The 27709-nt window shown below is 49.4% G+C and overlaps 3 protein-coding genes across 3 annotated transcripts in view; all 3 read left to right on the top strand.

Moving 5' to 3' along the window:
- The window catches only part of LOC308595664 (uncharacterized protein), a 152598-nt gene that overhangs the window by 30582 nt on the left and 94307 nt on the right, over positions 1 to 27709 (top strand). The window lies entirely within an intron of this gene.
- LOC308595656 (uncharacterized protein) overlaps positions 14976 to 27709 on the top strand; it is a 98468-nt gene continuing 85734 nt past the window's right edge. The window contains exon 1 of the mRNA XM_081210213.1: positions 14976 to 15142. The gene's annotated coding sequence lies outside the window, so the exon portion shown is untranslated. The remainder of the gene's footprint in view (positions 15143 to 27709) is intronic.
- The window catches only part of LOC308595616 (uncharacterized protein), a 189559-nt gene continuing 186910 nt past the window's right edge, over positions 25061 to 27709 (top strand). Inside the window, exon 1 of the mRNA XM_081210069.1 lies at positions 25061 to 27211. The gene's annotated coding sequence lies outside the window, so the exon portion shown is untranslated. The remainder of the gene's footprint in view (positions 27212 to 27709) is intronic.

The following is a 27709-nucleotide window of genomic DNA, read 5'->3' as shown; positions in this document are numbered from 1 at the left end:
GAAAAGCTCATACCAAGAACAAACTTAGTTGGTCTTTAAGGTGCTACTGGAAGGAATCTTTTATTCTAAATAAGGTGTCATTCATCCTCCATCTGAAGGAACCAGTCAATGTTATTCTCATATCCATTTTTACTGCATTATGGTCAGAGCAAATTTTTGGGCAAATTTCCACATTTTTGACTTTGGGTGCCAGGCCCCTAGTTATCCAGATTGTGATGGCCTGGGATTCCGATTCGGAGGATGAAACAGAGGAATCCCAGCCTGCACAGGAGTCCCCGCCTCCAGGGCCGGCTGAACTGGGGCAAGGCCTAGATGCTGAAGAGCCTGCACCTGTGGCAGTGCATCAGGAGCTGGCCCCAGGTGAAGCCCTTCTGGCCCCAGAGGGGCTTGATGACTCAGTGGCCACAGGTGAGCCTCCTCCAAGGCCCAGTAACCCTTCGGCCTCTCCTGATCTGCAGAGGCTTAGGGCAGAGAGGCGAAGGGAACTGGTTGCCCCCAGGAGGAGTGCTCGCCTTAAGGCCAGAGGAGGCGGGGCTCCTGGGGGCCGGGACCGCCCCTGGCCTTAGAAGAGGATAAAAGCCCGGTCAACCCGGCCCCAGGTTGCGGGAGCAACGTCATTGTTGGCTTCGGACCTTCCTGTGTTCCTGATCCCTGCTCGGCCTCCTGTTCCTGACTATCCGGTACTCCTGTTCCCTGCTCGGCTTCCTGTTCCTGACTATCCGGTACTCCTGTTCCCTGCTCGGCTTCCTGTTCCTGACTATCCAGTACTCCTGTTCCCTGCTCGGCCTCCTGTTCCCAACCATCCGGTGTTCCTGTTACCTGCTCAGCCTTCTGTTCCAGCGTTCCTGTTCCCCGCCCGGCTCTCTGCATCGGACCTCGCCCCTCTTCGTGTGGACTCTGCTACACTCACGGTACCTTACCCCCGGGACCAGCACAGTTTGCTCCCGCCACACCCGCACTCCCCCTTCGTAGGGGTGCGTTCGGGAAGAGCCAGAGGCCATGGCTGACCAGGCGGCTACACTGGTGGCTTTGGCCCAGGAGAACCAGGCCTTGACTCACACCGTGCAGCAGCTCAGTGATGCGGTTGTGGCACTTCAGCAACGCTTGGAAGCCCTACCGGCTCCTGGGGCCGACACCCCGGCTCCTGGCAAGTACCCAGTGGCTTTGCCTGAGAAATTTGATGGAGCCCCGGCCAGCTTTCCCATGTTCCTGGCCCAGGCCAAGCTGTATATTCAGGGGCGAGCCCGGAACTTTCCTGACGACCGCACCAAGGTGCACTTTTTGATTAGTTTGTTAAAGGACCAGGCGGCCAAGTGGGCGTTGCCGTTACTCAGGCAAGACTCCCCCTTGCTGGCAGACTATACGGGGTTTTGCAATCGTTTGGAGGCCGCGTTCGGCAACCCCCAGAAAGGGAGTCAAGCCAACCGGGCGATTCGGCGTTTGAAACAGGGCAAGTCCATGGTGGCCGCATATACCACGGAGTTTCGGCTGTTGGCACAGGACTTGACCTGGAATGATTCGGCACTGCGGGACCAGTATCTTGAAGGGCTTTCGGACGAGGTACTGGACCAGTTGGCCACAATGGAATGCCCCACCACGCTAGACACTCTCATTCAACGGAGTCTACAAATAGACGACCGGTTGGAGGATCGTCGTCAGGCCCGGGGTCGCCGACACTTCCAGTTCACGGCACCAGCTTTTTCCGGCAGCCCCACGGTCACAACTGATTTAACGGAGGAGCCTATGCAGCTCGGGGCAGTGCGGCCACGCCTTTCCCCCGCAGAGAAGGCGTGGCGTCGGGAGGGAAATCTCTGTCTTTACTGTGGCGGAAGTGGACACTTCGCTCGGTCTTGCCCTGAGAAACGCCAGCCGCAGGGAAACCGCCAACCCCAGTAGCTGATGGCCCTAGCTACCGGGGGTCCCAAACCGCGCAGAATGGGCCTGCATCAATGGACTTGCAACATCTTATGGTTTCGGTACGTTTATACCCTCCAGGTGGGCCCTGGATCCTCACCCATGCTTTGGTAGATTCAGGGGCAACCCGCTCCTATATGGACGCTGCTTTTGCCGCCCATCATCAGGTGCCACTTCGGAACAAGCCAGTACCGGTCCAGGTGGAAGCGATTGACGGACAACTTCTGTGTTCAGGTGCCGTTACTCAGGAGACCCAGCCCCTGGTCCTGTGTTTCCAGCAGCACCGGGAGTTGCGAACTTTGGACATTGCCTCTATGCCCCGCTTCCCCCTGGTGCTCGGGATGGACTGGCTGGAAGCCCACAACGTTCAGATTGACTGGGTCAAACGGACCGTGCACTTCCCAGACCCATGTTCCCATGCTCAATCCGGGACGCTGGCGGCCGCGCCCTCAGAGGAGGCAGCACCCACGCTCCCAGCCGTGTATCAGGACTACCAGGACGTGTTCGAGGAACGGGGGGCAGACCAGCTGCCGCCGCATCGGCCTTTTGACTGCGGCATAGACCTCCAACCCGGAGCGCCTTTACCATTGAGTCGCTTATATTCTCTAACAGAGCCAGAGCGCGAGGCTTTGCAGGACTTCTTGCGCAAGAACCTGGAGCGTGGGTTCATTAGGCCTTCCACCTCGCCTACCGCGGCACCAGTGCTTTTCGTTAAGAAGAAATGTGGGGAACTCCGCCCTTGCCATGATTACCGAGCCCTGAACAAAATTACCGTCCCAGACCGGTACCCCTTGCCCCTTATCTCGGAGCTGCTGGAGCGGGTGCAAGGGGCACAGGTGTTCACCAAGCTGGACCTCCGGGGGGCCTACAACTTGATTCGGATCCGAGCCGGGTTGAGTGGAAGACAGCATTTGGGACCCGGTACGGGCAGTTCGAATATTTGGTTATGCCTTTCGGGTTGTGCAATGCGCCTGCTGTGTTCCAACGCTACATCAACCACGTGTTTCAGGACTTGTTAGACAAGTACGTGGTGGTGTATTTGGATGACATACTGATTTACTCCCGTGACCCGGCTCGCCATGAGGGACATGTCCGGACCGTGCTGCAGCGCTTGCGTGAGCACCGGTTGTACGCAAAGCTCAGCAAGTGCCAGTTCCATCAGCGGACTGTGGACTTCCTTGGTCACCGGCTCTCTCCGGATGGGGTGCAAATGGACCCGGGGAAGGTGACAGCGGTTCAAGAATGGGCGGCACCCCGGAACCGCAAGGACCTACAACGTTTCCTGGGGTTCGCCAATTACTACCGGACCTTCATCGCTGATTATGCTCATCGCACCACCCCGTTGACCCGGCTACTGCGCCCAAAGACGCCGTTTTCCTGGGACAAGGAGGCAGAGGAGGCGTTTCAGGGGTTGAAGGCCTGTTTCCAGAGGGCACCAATCTTACAACATCCTGACCCCTCTCGACCCTTTGTGGTGGAGACCGACGCCTCCAGTACGGCTCTCGGTGCCGTCTTGTCTCAACAGATTGGTCCTGAAGCGCCACTCTTACCCTGTGCCTTCTATTCCCGCCAGCTCCTACCAGCGGAGCGTAACTATACTGTGTGGGAGCGGGAACTACTGGCCATCAAGGTAGCCTTTGAGGTCTGGCGCCACCATCTTGAGGGGGCACGACATCCGGTGGAGGTGAGAACCGACCACCGGAACCTGGAGTACCTCCAGACCACCCGCAAGCTGAACCAAAGACAGATCCGGTGGGCGTTGTTCTTTTCCCGGTTCCAGTTTCGGATCCGCTACATCCCTAGCTCTCAGAATCAGAAGGCGGATGCCCTGTCCCGGAAACCTGAAGACAACGCAGACACGGTACAGCAAGCAGAACCCACCACGATCCTACCTCCGGCTGCATTCCTGGCCACCCAGGAGGCGCAGCCACTGCAGGTTCGGGTGCGGGAACAGCAGCGGGTCGACGCTTGGGCCCAGGAACGACTCCGGGAGCTGGCTGAAGGGTCCAGCCCACAGTATCCGGGGCTGGTCCTGCATCAGGGCCTCCTGCTGCACCACGGTCGTCTGTACATCCCGCCAGGGCCACTGCGGCTGGAGGTTCTCCGGATGGCCCATGATGCCCCAGCAGCGGGGCACTTTGGACGGTATCGGACCACCCATCTGGTCAGTCGTGAGTTTTGGTGGCCCCGCCTGAAGGCTGACGTGGCTCGCTACGTTGCTGGTTGTGATGTCTGCCGGCGCGCCAAGGGACCTACCGGGCGACCCCCCGGCCTACTTCAGCCATTGCCAGTTCCACCGCGCCCTTGGCACACAGTTTCGTTGGACTTTGTAGTGGACTTACCCTCGTCTCGTGGCTGTACCTGCCTTCTGGTTTTCTCCGACCATTTCACCAAGATGGTGCACTGCGCTCCCTGTCCATCTGTACCCACAGCCAAGGAAACTGCTCAGCTGTACCTTCAGCATGTCTTCCGCCTGCATGGACTACCTGAGCGTGTGGTGTCCGACCGGGGCGTTCAGTTCACATCCCGGTTCTGGCGAGCATTACACCAGACCCTCGGGACAGAGGTCTGCCTCTCGTCAGCCTACCACCCACAGACCGATGGCCAGACGGAACGGGCGAATGCGGTGCTGGAGCAGTACCTCCGGTGTTACTGCAGCTACCAGCAGGATGACTGGGTCGACCACCTGGCATTGGCAGAGTTCGCCTATAACAACGCGGTGAATGCGTCCACCCAGCAGACCCCGTTCCAGGCCAGTTATGGTTATCATCCACGGCTGTTTCCAGAGGTGCTGCCGGCATCCGCGGTCCCGGCGGTGACGGAGTGGCTTCAAGAGCTCCAGTCCCAGCAACAGCTTTTGGTGGAGCAACTGCACCAGGCCAAGGAAGCGTACAAAGCCCAGGCCGACCGCCACCGCCATGTGGGGCCGGAACTTCGCGTCGGTGACCTGGTTTGGCTCTCCACTCGCCACCTCCACCCCTCTCGACCTTCGCGGAAGTTGGACGCCCGCTTCACCGGCCCGTTCCCTATCGTAGACCAAGTCTCTCCTGTGGCATTCCGTCTCCGGTTACCCGCAACCCTGAAGGTTCACCCGGTCTTCCACAGGTCCCTTTTGAGTCCGGTGGCCCCACCCGACGAGTTCCACCCGAACCGTCCCCGACCGCAGCCAGTGTTGGTTCGGGGAGAGCCTGAGTACGAGGTGGAACGCATCCTGGACTCCCGATACCGCAGGGGAAAGCTGCAGTATCTCATTGACTGGAAGGGGTACGGACCGGAGGACCGTTCCTGGGAACCAGCGGCCAACGTCCACGCACCTGCCTGCCTCCGAGAGTTCCATGCGACGTACCCCGGCAAGCCGGGTCCGGACCCTCGGTTGAGGGGGGGGCCTGGGAGGGGGGATGGTGTGATGGCCTGGGATTCCGATTCGGAGGATGAAACAGAGGAATCCCAGCCTGCACAGGAGTCCCCGCCTCTAGGGCCGGCTGAACTGGGGCAAGGCCTAGATGCTGAAGAGCCTGCTCCTGTGGCAGTGCATCAGGAGCTGGCCCCAGGTGAAGCCCTTCTGGCCCCAGAGGGGCTTGATGACTCAGTGGCCACAGGTGAGCCTCCTCCAGGGCCCAGTAACCCTTCGGCCTGTCCTGATCTGCAGAGGCTTAGGGCAGAGAGGCGAAGGGAACTGGTTGCCCCCAGGAGGAGTGCTCGCCTTAAGGCCAGAGGAGGCGGGGCTCCTGGGGGCCGGGACCGCCCCTGGCCTTAGAAGAGGATAAAAGCCCGGTCAACCCGGCCCCAGGTTGCGGGAGCAACGTCATTGTTGGCTTCGGACCTTCCTGTGTTCCTGATCCCTGCTCGGCCTCCTGTTCCTGACTATCCGGTACTCCTGTTCCCTGCTCGGCTTCCTGTTCCTGACTATCCGGTACTCCTGTTCCCTGCTCGGCTTCCTGTTCCTGACTATCCAGTACTCCTGTTCCCTGCTCGGCCTCCTGTTCCCGACCATCCGGTGTTCCTGTTACCTGCTCAGCCTTCTGTTCCAGCGTTCCTGTTCCCCGCCCGGCTCTCTGCATTGGACCTCGCCCCTCTTCGTGTGGACTCTGCTACACTCACGGTACCTTACCCCCGGGACCAGCACACAGATTTGGTCGATTCTTGTCCATGTCCTTTGGGCTTCAGAAAAGAAGGTTCCCTCTCTGCCCATGGGGTTCTTTGTTCTCCAAATATCAGTCAAGTCCATGTTATCCGTCATCTCAAAAAAGGTTTTTGGTAGTCTGCCATCGTTGGTTATTACCTGTCTTAATGACTTATCCATGTTTGTAGATACCACTCCATTCATATCTCCCATCAAGATCATATTATAGTCCATATAGTCCAACAATGTCTCATGCAATTTTTTAACAAAGTCAGATTTCCCCCCATTTGGTGCATAAACTCCTATTACCAAGAATTTTTCTCCTTGTAATCGAATCTCAATTGCCACATACCTTCCTTGTTCATCTTTAAAAATAAATTTCGGTGATAGGCTCTCTTTTGCATAAATGACCACTCCTCTTTTTTTAACTTTGTCCGATGAAATAAACTCTTGGCCCAGTCTTTTGTCAATCAAAATTTTCCTATGGAGCCTTATCACATGTGTTTCCTGTAGGCAAATCAAGTCCAATTATTCCTTTTTTAAAATATGAAAGACTTTTCTCCTTTTTTCCGGGGAATTCAAACCACGAATGTTCCAGCTTAATATTTGCAGAGACATAGTGTACTTATTTTACTTTCCTCCCACTGCTCCCAGTTGATGTTCTTGGTCCAGCGGTGGTATCTCTTTCAATTTGTCCAATCCCATGGGTGGTGGTAGAATACCTTGTACGCCACATTTCAGGGCTCTCAGTTCTTCTGAAAATTCTTTTTGAAGGTCTTCTTCGTGCTCACTCAGGAATTTTTCCTTGTCTTCCACTGATCTTATCTTATATTTTCTTCCTTTGTAGGTAAAAGATAGGCCTTGAGGGAATTCCCACCTAAAAATTGTATTACTTCCTCTCAAGAGGGCCACTAAGTCTCCGTAGTTAGACCTGAGATCTAGAAGAAATTTGGGGATATCCTTGAAAATCTCAATTCTTATACCGTTTATTTGCAAAGAAGTTTGGAAGTGCAAACTGAAAATTCTGTCTCTCTCCTCTTTCGATCAGAGGGTGATCAAACAGTCTCTCACCCTGTTCTTTCTCCCTCCCCATCCTAGTCGGAAGGCATTTGAATAGGGGCCGAGTCCAGATCCCACCCGAGCCGTTGAACTAACATTGCAAAACGTGACCAGTAGCTTCTGACGGACTGGCCCCTCTGCTTGCACCCCATCAGCTCTCGTCTTGTCACGCTTATCTCAATTTGATTAGAAAACATTGCGTCCATCGCTTGATAAAATTTCTTAAGGTCCATCAAGGTATCATTCTGGGTTGCCATTAGAAGCCTGACCCATTCCCTCGCCTCATCCTGCAGATGCCCCACAATGTAGGCCACCCTCTCCCCATCATCGGCAAAATCATTCTTCTGCAATTCCAGAGCATAATCAATTTCCGTTCGGAAAGCATTGTGGTCTTGGGGCTTCCCCCCAAACTTGTGTACTAGTCCCTGTACCTTTCTTGCGATGGGGGTACCTCTGACCTGAGCATCCTGAGCCCGTCTCTCCTCCAGCCGTGCACTCAGGGTAGCAACATGCACCTCCAGATCTCGGTTCCTCTCGACCAGACCTCGCATCATGGCTTGTTGCTCCGTTTCTCCGGCTGTCCCCATTTGGCTCATGCTGCTTTTCCTGGGCTGCACACAAGCAACGTCAGGGACTGACGGATTGCTGTAATGGTTCTAGGGGTTGCTCATACATAAATTGGTGCCAATTCTTGGCTTGCTCCTCTGTCTCAATCGCTGGCAGAATCCGTCAGTGGGCGTCTCTTGAACTTCTTCCAACATAAAAATTCCTTGACAGCAAGTCTCCGCCTTTGTTCCCTGGCGAAAGCCTTCTGCGCAAGAAGGGTGTGGGTGGCGGGGGACCCTCACTCCCCCTGCTGGTTCCCGGCAAGGACTCATGGGAATGCCTCGACGATTCCCCCTTCTGCCCCCCTTCTCCACTGGTGCTATGCTCCCTCCCTTCTCCAGAAGAAGGGCTGCTGCTTCTTCCCCTCCCAGGACTCTCTTCAGAATCCCTCTGGAGCTCTCTCTCTTTTTCCATCCCTGATGGCAGTTCCCTGACACTATCATATCACCCCTTAACCTCCTCTTCTCCAGGCTAAACATGCCCAGCTCCCTTAGCCGTTCCTCATAAGGCATCGTTTCCAGGCCTTTGACCATTTTGGTTGCCCTCCTCTGGACACGTTCCAGTTTGTCAGTGTCCTTCTTGAACTGTGGTGCCCAGAACTGGACACAGTACTCCAGGTGTGGTCTGACCAGAGCAGAATACAGTGGCACTATTACTTCCCTTGATCTAGATGCTATACTCCTATTGATGCAGCCCAGAATTTGTGCCTCATCTTGTATTTGTGCCTCCCATTTTTTTTGCCCAAGTGCAATACTTTATATTTCTCCCTGTTAAAGTTCATCTTGTTTGTTTTGGCCCAGTTCCCTAATCTGTCAAGGTCGTTTTGAAGTGTGATTCTGTCCTCTGGGGTGTTAGCCACCCCTCCCAGTTTGGTGTCATCTGCAAATTTGATCAGGATGCCCTTGAGTCCATCATCCAAGTCGTTCTTAAGGAAATTAGCCCTGGGTCCTCACTGGAAGGACAGATCTTGAAAAGATTATTTTAAAAAATAAATCAATTTGTGGCTGGCCTGATCAAGCGTTGCTTCCTCTGGTTAGCCTCGCTGGAACTCCAGTTCTTTCCAGACCCTGGGGTCTCCAGAGGACTGGTGGCTCCTCCTGGCAAATGGCCTGGTGCGCGCTGGATCACCGGTCCTTCTTTGGCCCCCCTTGAATCTGGGCAACCGAAGGTCCCATCTGGGGTGCCATCTGTTGTAAAGAAAAGCTGCCCTTCTTCCCTTATGGGGGACACAAGAGTATTGCTTCTCAGTATTCTCTGGTGTGCTCCCCTCACACGCAGAAAAGGAGGAGGACCCAGAACAAAGGTGTGCCTGCCTTTATATAGACATTTTAAATTCCCTGCCCTGGAGCTCCAGACCACCCCCCCATACAACATACATACATCACAGAAGGGGCGTAACCCAAGACCACCCCCCACATACATCATACCTACATCACAGAAAAGGTGGTCTACAACAGAAATTTGAATGTTGTCATTTTTCCTGTCTGCCAGGTTATCTGATAATGGCTTATCTGATTCCCTTTCCTGGTAGTCTGGTCATACCTTTGAGATGGTGATTTCCCAATTCCTGAGACTATGGGAAGGTTCCCTCAACCCCTCCCTCCTTGCAGAGAAAACGTTGGGTCAGTTTGGGAGTCAAAATGGTTTCAGGACGGTGTTCCTGTGCTGCTCCAGACATGGGGTCTACATATCTATGAATGTGCTACATTTATGAGCATTTATTATATATATGAGACCTTAATTTTTTTATTACAGGATTAATCCTGTCCAGTCTTTCACATGATGAATTCTGCATATAAGTTAAATAAGCAGCGAGACAATATACAGCCTTGTCAAACTCCTTTCCCAATTTTGAAATCAGTTGTTCCATATCCAGTTCTAACTGTAGCTTCTTGTCCCACAAAGAGATTTCTCAGGAGACAGATGAGGTGATCAGGCACTCCCATTTCTTTAAGAACTTGCCATAGTTTGCTGTGGTCGACACAGTCAAAGGCTTTGGCATAGTCAATGAAGCAGAAGTAGATGTCTTTCTGGAACTCTCTAGCTTTCTCCATAATCCAGCGCAGGTTTGCAATTTGCTCTCTGGTTCCTCTGCCTCTTCTAAATCCAGCTTGCAATTCTGGGAGTTCTCAGTCCACATACTGCTTGAGCCTGCCTTGTAGCATTTTAAGCATAACCTTGCTAGCGTGTGAAATGAGTGCAATTGTGCGGTAGTTGGAGCATTCTTTGGCACTGCCCTTCCTTGGGATTGGGATTCATGTGTTGCAGGAACCCCAACCCCCCAATCATTCAATTTGTACAAAAACGAAGACACACACACACACGACATATTCAATGCTTCTGTTATAAATTCATAGAAAATCAGCCATACATCGGATCTGCACAGTTCCACTTTTATTTTACACCACGAGGGAAGGACTATCAAAGGGGGGAGACTTGACACAAGGCAGCCATACTCCCCCAAGCGTACAAACACGTCCGCAGATTTCTACCTTGACACATGGAATCCGCTTCTGGCTCCAATTGTATCGGCTGCTTTTCTGAGCCTCTTGGCTGTTGTGCCTGGACGGGGCCTGTGTCCACGGTCCTTGTCCTGGCCTTAGTCAGAGGCTGGGGTGGGGAGCTGGGATTTGGGGGGGGGTCGTTTAGCTGCCCCCCTCCATTCCTGGTTTGAACAGCACCAAGACCTAAAAGACGGAGGGATCTAAGCTCATGGGGTGGGGGAGGGGAGGATGTTGCAATGCAAACCTTGTAGGAGGGACGGGACCCACTTGGCAGCTGGATCTCCGGGATCAGCCCCTCCCCCGCTCTCCAATCCACTGAAGGAAGGGGGGAACCTTCCTCTTGATACGGAAGGATCGGGGGGTACCCTTCCTTTCTTCACCACTTGCTTAAGGGGCCCGAGGCGATGACCTCGACAGAGCCCAGCTCTGCCCGGAAACCCCAGCCCCCACACCGTTACACAAGCACCACACTATACCCCTGCCTTATGAATAAAAGGCTCTCCTTCCTATCTCCATACGGGCGGAATAAACCCCATCCTTTCTATGCCTTCCTCTCGCCCTATTTCTAACGTGAGTAGACCTTGTCATATTGTAACCCCATTCACTAAAATGAGCCGCGCTTTAGCCAATCACAGCCTTGCATTCGCCCTGCAGGAGCTAGCTCAGGGAGCCCTTGCACGCCTCGTTTAACTTAAACAGGAACGGTTTGGATTCTTAGATCACGGACTGCAGTTTCTTGAAGATGGACTTCTGGCAAGCGATGGGCTGCACCTCACAACAGTTGGGAGAAATGTTTTTGCCAAAAATCTCAGAAACCTCATCAGGAGGGCTTTAAACTGACTAATGTGGGGGAGGGAGACAGTGCTCCTGAAGGTAGGAGCCTATCAATTGATGAAGATGATCATCCAAATGTCATAGACCAAATGGAGCAAACAGCACGCAGACCTAGTGGTGGGAGGAAAAAATCCTTAAATAAGAGACACGGGGGAATGATTAATGGACTTCAATGTCTGTACACTAATGCGCAAAGCATGGGAAATAAACAAGATGAGCTTGAGCTCTTGGTACAGCAAACTAAATATGACATAATAGGCATCACTGAAACCTGGTGGGATAAGTCCCACGATTGGAATGTAATAATGGGGGGATACAATCTATTTCAGAGAAACAGACCAGACAAGAAAGGAGGAGGAGTGGCGTTATATGTCAGGGATGTGTATACCTGTGAAGAGATCCAAGATTTAGAACATCAAAGCCAAAGTGAGAGCATTTGGGTCAAAATTAAGGGAGAGAAGAATAACAGGGACCTCATTGTGGGAGTTTACTATAGATCCCCAAGCCAAACGGAGGACATAGATGATGCCTTCCTGGAACAGATGGCCAAGCATGCAAAAGGAAGGGAGATAGTAGTAATGGGGGACTTCAATTACCCGGATATTTGTTGGATGTCAAACTCAGCCAAGAGCATAAGGTCAAACAGATTCCTCACTGGCCTTGCAGACAACTTCATTGTCCAGAAAGTGGGAGAAGCAACAAGAGGAACAGCCATTTTAGATCTGGTCCTAACCAATGTTGATGACCTGGTTAGTGGGGTAGAAGTGGAAGGATCATTAGGCGCGAGTGATCATGCTCTTCTGAAGTTTACTATACAGCGGAAAGGAGCAGCCAAGCATACTAGGACTCAATTTCTTGACTTTAAGAAAGCCGACTTCATAAAACTTAGGGAAGTGCTGGGTGAGATCCCATGGACAGTAATACTAAAAGGAAAGGGAGTTCATGATGGCTGGGAGTTTGTTAAGAGGGAGATACTAAAAGCACAACGTCAGGCAATACCAATGAGAGGGAAACATGGAAGGTGCCTAAAGAAGCCAGGGTGGCTATCTAAAGAACTTTTAACTGAGTTAAGATTAAAAAAGGATGTGTACAAAAAATGGAAAAGGGGGGAAACCACCAAAGAGGAATTCAAACAAATAGCCAGCACGTGTAGACACAAAGTCAGAAAAGCTAAAGCACAGAATGAACTCAGGCTTGCTAGAGAGGTTAAAAGCAACAAAAAAGGCTTCTATAGGTATGTTCGTAGCAAAAGGAAGAGCAAAGAAACAGTGGGGTCACTCAGAGGAGAAGATGGTGAAATGCAAACAGGGGACACAGAAAGGGCTGAACTCCTCAATGCCTTCTTTGCCTCAGTCTTCTCCGATAAGGAAAACAATGCCCGACCTGAAGAATTTGGAGCAAATGATTCAGCAAAGGAAACACAGCCCAGAATAACTAAGGAGATAGTACAAGAATACTTGGCCAGTTTAGATGTATTCAAGTCTCCAGGGCCAGATGAACTGCATCCAAGAGTATTAAAAGAACTGGCAGATGTGATCTCAGAACCACTGGCAGTCATCTTTGAGAATTCCTGGAGAACAGGCGAAGTCCCGGCAGACTGGAGGAGGGCAAATGTTGTCCCTATTTTCAAAAAGGGGAAAAGAGAGGACCCAAATAATTACCGCCCAGTCAGTCTGACATCAATACCAGGGAAGATTCTGGAGCAGATCATTAAGCAAACAGTCTGTGCGCACCTAGAAAGGAATGCTGTGATCACCAATAGTCAGCATGGATTTCTGAAAAATAAGTCATGTCAGACTAACCTGATCTCGTTTTTTGACAGAATTACAAGCCTGGTAGATGAAGGGAACGCAGTGGATGTAGCCTACCTTGATTTCAGCAAGGCATTTGACAAGGTGCCCCATGATATTCTTGTAAAGAAACTGGTAAAATGTGGTCTTGACTATGCTACCACTCAGTGGATTTGTAACTGGATGACTGACCGAACCCAAAGAGTGCTCATCAATGGTTCCTCTTCATCCTGGAGAAGAGTGACTAGTGGGGTGCCACAGGGTTCTGTCTTGGGCCCGGTCTTATTCAACATCTTTATCAACGACTTGGATGATGGACTCAAGGGCATCCTGATCAAATTTGCAGATGACACCAAACTGGGAGGGGTGGCTAACACCCCAGAGGACAGGATCACACTTCAAAACGACCTTGACAGATTAGAGAACTGGGCCAAAACAAACAAGATGAATTTTAACAGGGAGAAATGTAAAGTATTGCACTTGGGCAAAAAAAATGAGAGGCACAAATACAAGATGGGGGACACCTGGCTTGAGAGCAGTACATGTGAAAAGGATCTAGGAGTCTTGGTTGACCACAAACTTGACATGAGCCAACAGTGTGACGCGGCAGCTAAAAAAGCCAATGCAATTCTGGGCTGCATCAATAGGAGTATAGCATCTAGATCAAGGGAAGTAATAGTGCCACTGTATTCTGCTCTGGTCAGACCTCACCTGGAGTACTGTGTCCAGTTCTGGGCACCACAGTTCAAGAAGGACACTGACAAACTGGAACGTGTCCAGAGGAGGGCAACCAAAATGGTCAAAGGCCTGGAAACGATGCCTTATGAGGAACGACTAAGGGAGCTGGGCATGTTTAGCCTGGAGAAGAGGAGGTTAAGGGGTGATATGATAGCCATGTTCAAATATATAAAAGGATGTCACATAGAGGAGGGAGAAAGGTTGTTTTCTGCTGCTCCAGAGAAGCGGACACGGAGCAATGGATCCAAACTACAAGAAAGAAGATTCCACCTAAACATTAGGAAGAACTTCCTGACAGTAAGAGCTGTTCGACAGTGGAATTTGCTGCCAAGGAGTGTGGTGGAGTCTCCTACTTTGGAGGTCTTTAAGCAGAGGCTTGACAACCATATGTCAGGAGTGCTCTGATGGTGTTTCCTGCTTGGCAGGGGGTTGGACTCGATGGCCCTTGGGGTCTCTTCCAACTCTAGGATTCTATGATTCTATGATTCTATGATTCTACGAGCTACTGACGGCCCCCCGCAGCGAGAACAATGGAACCGAAACCCCGGACCTTGTAAAACTGTCAAAGTCTGGATACAATGTATCCACTTCGTTTCCGCTTTGATCCTCAATGTATACTTGACCGGCAAAGCGGGGAAACTTTGAAAATCTCTATAAAATCAACCACAACTCCGATTTTCTCCATCTTAGTGCCGTTCAACTCAGTTGCCTCTAGACTCCATGATGCTACCCCTACTTCCATAATCCCTGAGACGACAAGTCACGTACACAGGAACTTTCTAATCCTTTCAGATCGCTCCTCCAGGCAATGCCAGGTGTCAGACCATGCATATCCCTGGACTATTGTCTTCCTACCACCGGTACTCAGGAAGTGTTTATCTATGCATATCTCCCGCTCTGCATATTTCCCCCTCCCTTATCTGAAATGTTAATTGGTGCAACCCCACCTTTCTTAGATATATTCATGACGTGTGTGATGTATTCATGATGTAACCCGTGAAACCCAACCTTCTCATAATGTATTCATGACGTTTCTCGCACTGTATTCTGGGACTTGGAAGGAACTTTTAAAAGTTCATGTCACCCCTTTCTCACTGTTCAATCTCGCCTTGAACCTGTTGCGCAATAAACTTGGATCTTCTGCAGTTTGCTCCTGCGTCCGGCTGAGCTCATTTTCTTCTGCAGGGACCCACGGACTCAGTCCGAGGAGCTGGGTGGCAGAGTAACCCCGCACCCAGATTTTTCCCGTGACACTCTCCCCCCCCACTCAAACGTTCCCTCCCCTCCCTGCACATCCTCCTCTCACCCCGCCCCCCACCATCCCAAATCCCTCCCCCAATACATTGCTCCTCCTCCAATCCGGCTCTTCTGTTCCAGGAATGGAGGGGGGGTGAGCCCCCTCCCACCCTGCCTGCTTCTCCCGGAAGTGGAGCTTCCACTCCGGATTGCTGCTCTGCCCCGTAGCTCTAGGGGCGCGCGCGTTCTCAAAGCGGAGGAGGGGCGGCAGGTAAATCCTCCCCACCCACGTGGATGTTGCAGGAAAGGAAAGGAGGATCGGGAGCGAGCACAAAGAGGTAAAGGGGTCGGAGGGAGGGGGAGAAAAGGACCCAGAGACCCCCTCCAGCTCCCCAAAGTGCCTTCCGTGGGGCCTGGATCCCTGCACTCGTGCTGCGAAGGGGGCTTTCCTCGCAGGGGTGGAGATGGGGCGCCCACCCACGAGGACTCCCTGGCCCTGTTTCCCCCGCGCAGGCATCCCTGGGGCGCGGAGATAAGCGGGCCAGGAAAGGGTTAAGGGGTGCGGGAGGCGCCTGGATAGAGACCCCCCCGTCCCTCCCCGGCTCATCTTGGGGGGCATTAGGGACGGAGAGATGGGTCATGCAGGGCGAGGGGTGAGCCGGGCCAAGGGGGTGTCTGGGTTCAGGCGAGACTCCGGGAGAAAGAGAGGGGGTCATGGAAGTGGGGGGAGAAGGGAGGGGGCACCCCCGGGTCAGGGAAGCGCAGCAATGGGGGGGGGAGAGGATGACCAGTCTTTGGGGAGACATCTCCATCATGACGCCCACGATGAATCTCCGGAGGGGCCGCCTTGGCTTCTCCCTTCTGCCCAGAAATCGACCCCCGCTTCAAGGCAACCAGAGAAGGATCCCTGGAAAGTGGGGGGGCCAGTCCCCCCACCCCTTCCTGCAACCTCCATCCTCTTCCCACCCCATAAGCCCCTGCCCTGTCCAGACACAGCGATTCTGCCCAGTCCAACCTCTGGTCCCCTGGAGAGGAGAGGAAATCCGGAGAGGAAGAGGGGAGGGGGGAGGCCTTCTCAGAAGCGGCTCTTTGTTTCCGCAATCCCACCCAGGAAGCAGCCAGAAACCTTTCCCTCTCTCTCAGGCTTCCATCTTTATTGTCTTTTCCACTGAGGATGAGGATAATGTACACCTGTCATCAGAAACAGGGGTGCAGAGTCCATGGAATGGCTCTCAGGATTGATACAGAAGTTGCACCTCAAAAGCATTTCTGTTCCTCTTATTCTTCATAGGCAATGTCAGAGTGACTGACGAGCTGAGATACAATCCTTCAGCATCCAATGAAAGTGACTGCATGAATCTTCCCAGTCAAAGGACCCATTTTCGTGATAGACAGTGCCTGGGGCTGGAGGCTCTACACACAGGGTTTGCCTGTGCAGGCCAAAGACTGCCAGTATTAGCACAGGTGAGGTGTGTGACCTCCCCAAATTTACAGAATGTATATGAATGAGATTTCCTGGGTGGGATTATAGTTTATGGCAACCCTGTGATTTTATCCACCCATAACGTTTTATGAGCTGATATAGCAGTACGAGCTCCAAAATAACTTAAAAAACCCCACAAGATCATCATCATCGTCGTCGTATTCATACCCCCGTGCCTTAGTTTGCCTCCCCATGATCTAAAAGGGTGCTCATCAATGGTTCCTCTTCATCCTGGAGAAGAGTGACTAGTGGGGTGCCACAGGGTTCTGTCTTGGGCCCAGTCTTATTCAACATCTTTATCAATGACTTGGATGATGGACTCAAGGGCATCCTGATCAAATTTGCAGATGACACCAAACTGGGAGGGGTGGCTAACACCCCAGAGGACAGGATCACACTTCAAAACGACCTTGACAGATTAGAGAACTGGGCCAAAACAAACAAGATGAATTTTAACAGGGAGAAATGTAAAGTATTGCACTTGGGCAAAAAAAAAATGAGAGGCACAAATACAAGATGGGGGACACCTGGCTTGAGAGCAGTACATGTGAAAAGGATCTAGGAGTCTTGGTTGACCACAAACTTGACATGAGCCAACAGTGTGACGCGGCAGCTAAAAAAGCCAATGCAATTCTGGGCTGCATCAATAGGAGTATAGCATCTAGATCAAGGGAAGTAATAGTGCCACTGTATTCTGCTCTGGTCAGACCTCACCTGGAGTGCTGTGTCCAGTTCTGGGCACCACAGTTCAAGAAGGACACTGACAAACTGGAACGTGTCCAGAGGAGGGCAACCAAAATGGTCAAAGGCCTGGAAACGATGCCTTATGAGGAACGACTAAGGGAGCTGGGCATGTTTAGCCTGGAGAAGAGGAGGTTAAGGGGTGATATGATAGCCATGTTCAAATATAGAAAAGGATGTCACATAGAGGAGGGAGAAAGGTTGTTTTCTGCTGCTCCAGAGAAGCGGACACGGAGCAATGGATCCAAACTACAAGAAAGAAGATTCCACCTAATTATTAGGAAGAACTTCCTGACAGTAAGAGCTGTTTGACAGTGGAATTTGCTGCCAAGGAGTGTGGTGGAGTCTCCTGCTTTGGAGGTCTTTTTTTTTTTTTAAATTTTTATTTATTTATGAAAAAGCACACATGCATACATAATTTACACCAAATTACAAATACCAACATACAGAAAAGACGAAATTCATCAGAAAAAATGTTCCAACAAGAAAACAATGAGCAAAAAAAGAAGAAAGAGAAAAAAGAAAAAAAAAAGAGAAAGAAAAAAGACAAAAGAAAAAAGAATAAAAAAGCAGAAAAAAGAAGATAAAAGGTAAAAGGCACAAATACAGTTAACAGAACTTCCGTCCAACTCGGTTTTGGAGTTTCCAATTCTTACATTACTTCTGCAGTTCTAACAAAGCAAATACACATCGATGATTTTAACCAACGTCTACTGATAAATTATTTATTCCCTGTGTGTTTTCTAAATAGGTTAAAAATTTGTTCCATTCATCTTTGAACTTACTAGTGTTGTTTTGTCTTATTTTTTGTGTCAATCTCGCTAGTTCAATATATTGGTATAACCTCAGTTGCCACTCCGCCACCGTCGGTAGTTCCGAGGTTTTCCATTTTTGTGCTATTTGGATCCTCGCCGCGGCCATGGCATATTGGAAAAAGTTTTGGTCTATTTTCTTTATTTCTTTACCAATCAACCCTAAGAGAAACATCTCTGGGGATTTGGGGATGTTATATTTCAAAAAATTTTTCATTTCGTCATGAATCTGCTTCCAGAATTCTTTTATTACATCACAGGTCCACCAAATATGGAAAAAGGTCCCAGCCTTATCTCTACATCTCCAGCAGGTATTATCAACAGTTTTATACATTTTTCCTAGCTTTGCTGGGGTCAGATACCAGCGGTATACCATTTTCTCCAAATTTTCCCGCAAGGCTACACAAGCTGTGAATTTTATACCTTTCGTCCAAAGTATTTGCCATTTGTTATAGTCTATCTTATGCCCAAGGTCTTTCTCCCATTTTACCATGGCCCCCTTCACCCGATCTTCTTTGGTGTCCCATTCCAATAATCGTTTATACATTTTTGAGAGGAGTTTATCATTGCTTTCCAGGATTTCAACCTGAAACCACGATTTTTTTTCCTTCATACTTTGGAGGTCTTTAAGCAGAGGCTTGACAACCATATGTCAGGAGTGCTCTGGTGGTGTTTCCTGCTTGGCAGGGGGTTGGACTCGATGGCCCTTGTGGTCTCTTCCAACTCTAGGATTCTATGATTCTATGATTCTGGAGAAAATACCAGCTTTGAATCATACAGAGTAAAACTACCAGAACCTTCTTGAACCGATAGGTGAGGAATTATCGCTATACATTAGATCTGTACTTTTCTATACCTGAAAAATGCAACCATGACACAGTGGGAATGTTCAGGGATGCAGGAGAGGATATTGTCAGAGCTGCCCGAGGTCCCAGACACCAGTTTAAGACTCTAGCCTTGCTCCACCTCTTCCTTTGCTCTTTCCTCCTCTGGTTCCGCCTGTCAGCAGGGGTCTCGCCCTTCCTAGACTCTTCTGACGCTGAGTCCCCTGAGTCTTCCCCCTGCCTCCGGCGGGCTTTAGGACCTGGTTCCCAATCTGGGTTTTCTGCTGTCCCATGCACCTGTACATTCGAACTTGGCGCGCGCGCCCAGACGGCAACCTTCCTCCTGACCGTTACACTGCTCCTGTCACTGCTTCCCCCTTCGGGGAGGCTAGCTGGACCTGACCTCCCCTCCGTTCCCCCACTCTCCGATGGAGGTGTGGTCAGCCCTGCCTCATCTTCTCTCCCTGCTGGAGGAGACGCTGGCCCTGACACATGGGACTCTTCCCCCCCACTACGCTCTGGTGGGGAAGCTGGTCCTGATCTCCCGCTGCTGCTTTGGGAGTCCCCACTGGCCCCTTGCTTCTGGTGTGTCCCCCCTGGGACCCCCCTTGCCCTGGCCATCGGCGCCTCCTTCTGGGAATCTTCTGATTTGCTGGAGAGACTCATGGAATCTCTCGGGCCACTTTCATACTCCCCTACGCTGCCCTCAGATTCTTCCCCTTTGCTCTCCATTTCCTCTCTCCCCTGTGCCTCTGTTCCTGAGCCCCTGACAAATATGTTAAGATAAATATAGGATAGAAAACAGAGGAAGATGGAAAGGAATTGCTGAAACAATTAACAGAAGTGGAATACAAAAAGGGAGGTGTGAGGAGGTCGTGGAAATAAGGGAATGAAAGATAAGATGTTGAAATTGTTTTGGGTTTTAAATGGTTTGTGTCTTGTTTTGTTAGTCTTATGTTGTTTTTGTGGGGGGGTTGTTTTTCTGCTTTGTTGTGTTTAAACATTTGGAAAATTAATAAATATTATTTTTTAAAAAATTAAAAATGAAGTTGTCAGAGCTGCCCGAGGTCCCAGCTCACAAAGGACCAACGCCAGTTCGTTGTTATATACAAAAGTCTTTATTGAAGTTTAGTTTTGCTTTCACAGCCTCGGCACGCAGCTCTACTTCTGAAACTCTAGACCGCCGAAGCTCCGTCTGAATCTCCTCCCCCCAGACACCAGTTTAAGACTCTAGCCTTGCTCCACCTCTTCCTCTGCTCTTTCCTCCTCTGGCTCCGCCTGTCAGCAGGGGTCTCGCCCTTCCTAGACTCTTCTGACGCTGAGTCCCCTGAGTCTTCCCCCTGCCTCCGGCGGGCTTTAGGACCTGGTTCCCAATCCGGGTTTTCTGCTGTCCCACGCGCCTGTACATTTGAACTTGGCGCGCGCGCCCAGCTGGCAACCTTCCTCCTGACCGTTTCACTGCTCCTGTCACTGCTTCCCCCTTTGGGGGGGCTAGCTGGACCTGACCTCCCCTCCGTTCCCCCACTCTCCGATGGAGGTGTGGTCAGCCCTGCCTCATCTTCTCTCCCTGCTGGAGGAGACGCTGGTCCTGCCACATGGGACTCTTCCCCCCCACTACGCTCTGGTGGGGAAGCTGCCCCTGATCTCCACCTGCTGCTTTGGGAGTCCCCGCTGGCCCCTTGTTTCTGGTGTGTCCCCCCTGGGACCCCCCTTGCCCTGGCCATCAGCGCCTCCTTTTGGGAATCTTCTGATTTGCTGGAGAGACTCATGGAATCTCTCGGGCCACTTTCATACTCCCCTATGCTGCCCTCAGATTCTTCCCCTTCGCTCTCCATTTCCTCTCTCCCCTGTGCCTCTGCTCCTGAGCCCCTGACAGATATATTGTTTGGTTATATCCTTTCCAACTTGTGCTAACAAGTTGTACAATTTAGCAGAGTAACATTCCCCCTTTTAAACTTACAGCGGATGCGTTTGCTCAGGCTCGCTAAAGCCTCTAAAATAAGTTTCCTTGGTAATTTCCCCTTTAGTCCCTCATAAAAAGATAAGACACAACACAGTCTTCTATAAAAGTATAAAAAGAGTTTACTCACACATTCTGTTCACAAATGGATCCCAGAAGGCAGACTTAGGTTACAAAAGTTACATACACCTGGAAACTATCCCATAAGGAGACAGCCCAAATGAGCATCTTAGGCTAAGCAGATGTTGCTTCTTTGACGAATGTAGTCAGAGAGAGAGTGGCTGACCAGTCCTGCTCTTTTGTTACCTGGGCAGGTGAGGTTGCACCCACCTCTAGTCCCATGCAGAAGAAGTCTCTCCCAGCCTAGGAGAAACTGGAAGTTCTGACTGGCTGGTCCAGACATCCCCTTTTATTTCCACTCTAGGGATGTTGTACTTGACTGCTCTTGTGTTTCACATCCCACAGACACTTTAAAAGTCAGCACCAACTGTTTGAATTGTGCTCTGAAATGCGCTGGGAGCCAGGGAATATACTTTAGAAATAGTGTTATGTGGTCTCAGTGGCTGCTCCCAGTAACTAGTCTAGCTCCCCCATTCTGGATTAGTTGCAGTTTCAGAGTCACCTTCAAAGGTAGCCCCATGTAGAGCAGCTGGCAGTACTCCAAGCAGGAGATAACCAGAGCATGCACCACTCTGGCCAGACAGTCTGCAGGCTACTTGGGTCTCATCCTGTGTACCAGATGGAGCTGCCAGACAGCTGCCCTGGACACAGAATTGACCTGCGCCTCCATGGACAGCCGTGAGTCCAAAATGACTCCCAGGCTGCGCACCTGGTCCTTCAGGGGCACAGTTACCCCATCAGGACCAGGAATGCCCCCATCCTCCCCCAGGGACAGTATTTCTGTCTTGTCAGGATTCAACCTCAATGTGTTACCCACCATCCATCCTCTAACCACCTACAGACAGCCATACATGGCATTCACCATCTTCACTAGTTCCAATTTAAAAGAGAGGAAGAACTGGGCATCATTCACATACTGGTGAACACCCAATCCAACCCCCCTGATGATCTCTCCCAGTGGCTGCATATAGATAGTAAAAAGCATAGGGGAGAGGATGGAGCCCTGGGGCAGCCCACAAGTAAGCATCCAGGGGTCTGAACACCACTCTCTGGACATGGCCCAGGAGGAAGGAGGAGAACCACTGCATAGCAGGGCCCCCAGCTCCCCTAGAGGGTCCAGAAGGACACCATGGCCAAAGGTCTCCAAAGCCGCTGAGAGATCCAGCAGAACCAGGAAAGAGCTTCCCCCTCAGCCTCTGGCCCGTTGGAGATCATCAACCAGCACAACCAGGGCAATTTCAGTCCCATGATGAGGCCTGAATCCCCATTGGAAGGATCAGGGTGGCAGGAGCTTTCCTGGTCCTACACCCCCAAAAGCTTCCGCCACAAGACTTTCTTTAGCTTTCAAGGGGCCACCGGATACACTGTGGTATTTTCTTCGAAAAACAAATATTTTGAATACTTTTACAGTGCCGTATGATGTAAATATGGGATCCGGGTGGTGCTGTGGGTTAAACCACAGAGCCTAGGACTTGCCAATCAGAAGGTCAGCGGTTCGAATCCCTGCGACGGGGTGAGCTCCCGCTGTTCGGTCCCTGCTCCTGCCCACCTAGCAGTTCAAAAGCACGTCAAAGTGCAAGTAAATAAATAGGTACCTCTCCAGCAGGAAGGTAAACGGCGTTTCCATGCCCTGCTCTTGTTCGCCAGAAGCGGCTCAGTCATGCTGGCAACATGACCCGGAAGCCATACACTGGCTCCCTCGGCCAATAAAGCGAGATGAGTTCCGCAACCCCAAAGTCGGCCACGACTGGACCTAATAGTCAGTGGTCTCTTTACCTTTACCTTTTTGATGTAAATTTTGTTTCTGTTTCCCTTGTTCCACATCGGAGAGACTTTGATACACAGCTCTGAGCCCATCTCCCCACTTGAAACTGCTGTGTTTGTAGCACTGCCAGCCTGGGCAGTGGGTTTGGGGGTCCTGGGCTGCCTAGACAACAAGACCCCCTTCTCAGCCTTGCTTATATGGTCCCAAGGAAAGCAGAGCAGTATGTTTGGCACCAGCTTGGCTGCAGGAGTTGAATGAAGAAGATGCGAAGGACACCATCCAACCATCTTAGAGACTCCACTCTGGATTTGTGTAGGTTTTCCTCCATAGCCTTTTCTTCCCCTGAACATAACTCAAGAGGCAGTGAAAGTTTAGGAGCAGAGTTTTCCTTCTCAATGGGCTTCCTTCCCCGGTTGATGATCCCATCGGTCCTTCACTTTCCTCTGCAGCAGGGGCAGAATCTGCCTTCTGGACTGTAGGATTCACTGTTCTTCTCCTCCTCTCCATCCACCAGGGTCTGCCGTCACCTGCAGCAGAAATCCCCAACCCACCAAGGATTTGAGACCCATCAACTATCCTTACCACGGTTTTGCCGGCCGGTTGAAGCGATTCCTGGGATTGTGGCCCTTGTTGCATGCTGACAGCTTCTGGAAGCCACAGGTGAGAGCTGAGTGCAGGGTGGGGACCAATGGTGGATAAATTACCCCATAAGGTGCATGACATGACCCCCACCAAAGGTACTCAGATATTTGAGACAGATAAGGAATAAATTCACGTCTCTGGAAATATCACAACATCAGTCCATCAATAAATCAACACTACATATTCAAGGATGAAGGGATAAGTACAGTTCTCCCTTTGCCTTGAATATCCAGCTTTGTCAGTGCCAGATTAGGGTAGCCTTCTGACAGAAGAGGGGCTTGAGATCAGGCAGCACATCATCATTATAAAGAACCATTGGGATTCCCATTTGCCATCTTCTTTCCTTCTGCTTCTCCTGCTCTCTCCATGCAATGTGAGGCATGTAGACAGAGGTCCATCTCCCAGAACAGGAGCTTCCCTGAGCACCCATTCAGCTGACCACAAGCACCAAGCCTTGTCACTAATTCTCTGACTGACCCAGACTACAGACCAATGGATAAGACATAGACCTGGGTCTCCCAAAATAGTCCACATGGACCTCCTGTGGCCAATGGGACTGTGCAGGTGATTCATAAACATCTAGAGGTGGATGGAGGATTATGATGCAGAGGATGGGTAAATTTCAAAGGAACAATGGACCGGAGAAAGAGAGGGCCTGCTCATGGACAGAGAGCAGCTGCCTTTTCTGTGAGGAAACAATTGATTTGAAAAGGCTGTATTCCAAGATCATGCTGCTTTATTAACGATGATTGAGGATTATGAAAGGTGGTGATGCATTACTATCATTTGATGACATTGCTTTTTCATTTCCAAAAAATTGGGAACATGGGTAGGACATGGGAAAATGTAGGAGATGTTGAAATAAGAGAAGGTGTAATGGTGCTTGATGTGTTCTCTTTCCCTTTGTTCTCTTTCTTGTAACCCAAACAGGATTTCCTTTCCTCCCACTCTGAAGAAGGTGATGGAGAAGACATTCAGAATTCCAAGGAATGGGGAACCTTTCGTTTCATTAGGAATAGAAATTAAAATGTGTGAAATGTGGGATATGCTTCATTGAATGAGCACACATAGCTCATATCAATGACTCCAAGAGGGGAGAAAACATTTAAAGGTATGGAGAGTGGGAAAAGTTTCACTGATAGTAGAAAACGTAGAACACATCAGCGGACTCACATGGACAAGAAAGGATTCCAATGCAGGGAGTGTGGGAAGAACTTCAGTCTAAGAGGACTCCTCAATATACACCAGCGGACTCACACAGGGGAAAAACCATTTAAATGCATGGAGTGCGGGAAAAGCTTCCGTCAGAATGGACACTTAAGTTCACATCTACGGACTCACACGGGTGAAAAACCATATAAATGTATGGAGTGTGGAAAGAGCTTCAGTAAGAGTGGACACCTCAATACACATCACCAGACTCACACAGGGGAGAAACCATATGAATGCAGGGAGTGTGGGAAGAGTTTCAGTCGGAATGGAGAACTTAAATTACACCAGCGAACTCACACTGGTGAAAAACCATATAAATGTATGGAGTGTGGAAAGAGCTTCAGTCAGAGTGGGCACCGCAATATGCATCAACGGACTCACACAGGGGAGAAACCTGTTAAATGTATGGAGTGCGGAAAGAGCTTTAGTAAAAATGGAGCCCTTAGAATACATCAACGGACTCACACAGGGGAAAAACCATTTAAATGTATTGAGTGCGGAAAGAGCTTCAGTCAGAATGGAGACCTTAAAACACATCAATGGACACACACAGGGGAGAAACCTTATAAATGTGTGGAGTGTGGAAAGAGCTTCAGTCAGAGTGGACACCTCAATATACATCAACGGACTCACACAGGGGAGAAACCATATAAATGTGTGGAGTGTGGGTAGTGCTTCAGTTTCAATGCAATGCTTAGAAGACATCAACAGACTCACACAGGGGAGAAACCATTTAAATGCATGAAGTGCGGAAAAAGCTTCCATCAGAGTGGAAATCTTAGAAAACATCAGCAGACACACAGGGAAGGAACCATTTAAATGTATGGCATGTGGAAGAAGCTTCAGTCAGCGTGGAACCCTTGATATACATCAACAAACTCACACAAAAGATAAGCCACATAAACGTCAGGAAAGTATATTGAGGCTCAGTCCTTGTGGAAGTCCTACATCAACAGACTCGTGGCCAGGAAGAACTTTAACAGTTGACACCCTACATACCATCAATAACTTTAAATGGAAGGATTGCAGAAAGTGCTTTAGCTATAATGTAATGTTTAAGAAATATCAGACATTCAAGCGGGAGAACCCATTTAGATGTATGGAGTGTGGGACATGTTCCTCTCAGAGTCCACTCTTCTTCACGGCAATGAACTCAGAGGAAATCTGTCTTCCTGCTTCAGGGCCAGCTGAGTCTGTTTCTCTTGTCATTTTCTTGTAGCTAGGTAATTCCTCTCTAATCTGCTCTGTGTCTGTGTCTCTCCCTCCTTCTGAGACCACTGGAAACGAAGGGGATGACTTTCCCCCCTCCAGCTCCTCTTCTGAGGAAAGCTGCTTGGCCTGAGAATGGATTCCCCCCTTAAGGTGGCGGACCTCAACGGAGTCCCTTCATTAGAAATGGACGGGACAGAAAGGGACAGAATATCTAGAAAAGAGAGACTACCACATACATTTTTTCAAATGGTGGACAGCTTAAACCTAAGGGATGCATGGAGAGAGAGAAATCCACTGGAGAAACAGTTCACACTCTTTTCAGAAGCCTAACATTCATCAGGGAGAATTTATGCAATCTAGATCTCAAATAATTTAATAATAGAAATTTAAAAAAACAGAGATTCACCCAAGGACAATAACAGGTCATAATCCAGTGATATTAGAATTAGAAAATAAACAAAAGGGTAATAAAAGATGGCAATTAAATGAGAATTTATTAAACGATGAAAATCCGGTGATTAAAGCACAAGAATTGTTGAAATAATTCTTTGAAATCAATAAATCACAAGACACTGATATAAGAATAATTTGGGATGCCAGTAAAGCATTTCTTAGAGGCTTCTATATACAGCAAAATGCAGGGGGAAAGAGAGCTTATGAGAGGAACTTAGAGCAGTTAAGAGAAGAAATAGCGAGCAATGACAAAATACTAGCGAAGGAACCAAAAAATAAAAAGGTAGCACCAAAAATCAAGTTATTACAAACACAATTCTCGTAGTTGTTAAGCATTGAAATCCAAAATAACATAAAATGGATGAAACAGAGATCCTTTGAATTTGCAAATAGGCCAGCAAAATACTGGCATGGCAACTGAAGAAGAGACAGAAAGAGAGGTTAATAGATAAAATCAAAGACGGCAAGAAAACGAGAAGAAATAAACAAGTGTTTTATCAACCACTTCAAAAATTTATGTAATATAGGCAAGGGAACAGAAGAAGATATAAAAAATTATCTGCAGGGGAAAGACTTACCCAGAGTGGGAATAGGGGAAAAAAATGCATATCTAAACGCCCCAGTTTCTATGATGGAAGTACAGGAGGCTATTTCCAAAGCGAAGTTGGGGAAGTCGCTGGGCCCGGATGCCCTTACCGCCTTGCATTAAAAAAAATAAATGGAGGAAGTAGTGGCTACTCCGCTGAAAGTACTCATAAATAAAATAATGGCGGAAGGAAGAATCCCGGAGTCATGGCAATTAGCACATATAACAGTAAACCCTAAACAAGACAAGAACAAAGAGAATATAAATAATGATAGACCAATATCTTTACTTAATAATGACTACAAGATATATGTGGACATATTGGCCCAGAGATTAAAAACAGTGTTGAACGAAGTCATTAGCCAAGATCAGACAGGATTCTTACCGGGAAGGAAGATGAGCAATAATGTGAGACTTGTGATTGATGCTATTGAATATCTTGACTGGAACCCAGGGAAGAAGGCTGCATCTGTTTTTGTGGGTGCTGAGAAAGCCTTTGATAAGGTATCCTGGAGGTTTGTGGAGAAGATAATTGAAAAGATGGAAGTGGGAACAAGGATATCAACTGGATTAAGAGCAATTTATCAAGACCAAAAGGTAAATTTAATAATGAATGGGGAGATGACTGAATACTTTAAAATAGAAAGGGGGACAAGACAAGGGTGTCCCCTATCTCCCTTGTTATTTGTTTTAATATTGGAGGTACTAAATCAAGTTATCAGGTCAGAGGAGGAGATTAGAGGTATAACACTAGGAAGAGTCGAATATAGAATAAGAGCATTTGCCAATGATATGATTGTAAAGATAGAAGAACCAACAGGAAGTATAAGCAAGTTGCTGAGAAAGATGGAGGAATTTGGCAAGGTGGCAGGATTTAGGATAAAGAAAGAAAAAACTAAGGTGGTGGTTAAGAATATGGACGAACAGAGCAAAAAGAATTTGGAGCAATGAAAAATACCAATTTGTTTGAAGATAATTATAATAAGACCTGGAAAGAAATTAAAAATCAATTAGAGATTTGGTAAAGGTTAAAGTTATCAATAAGGAGGTGAATATCAGTGATTAAAATGAATATACTGCCAAAGTTAATGTTTC

Source organism: Podarcis bocagei (assembly GCF_964188305.1).
Source record: "Podarcis bocagei genome assembly, chromosome: 10".
Taxonomy (NCBI): Eukaryota; Metazoa; Chordata; class Lepidosauria; order Squamata; family Lacertidae; genus Podarcis; species Podarcis bocagei.
The sequence above is the reverse complement of the archived record's forward strand: the minus strand, read 5'-3'. Positions and strand labels throughout refer to the sequence as shown.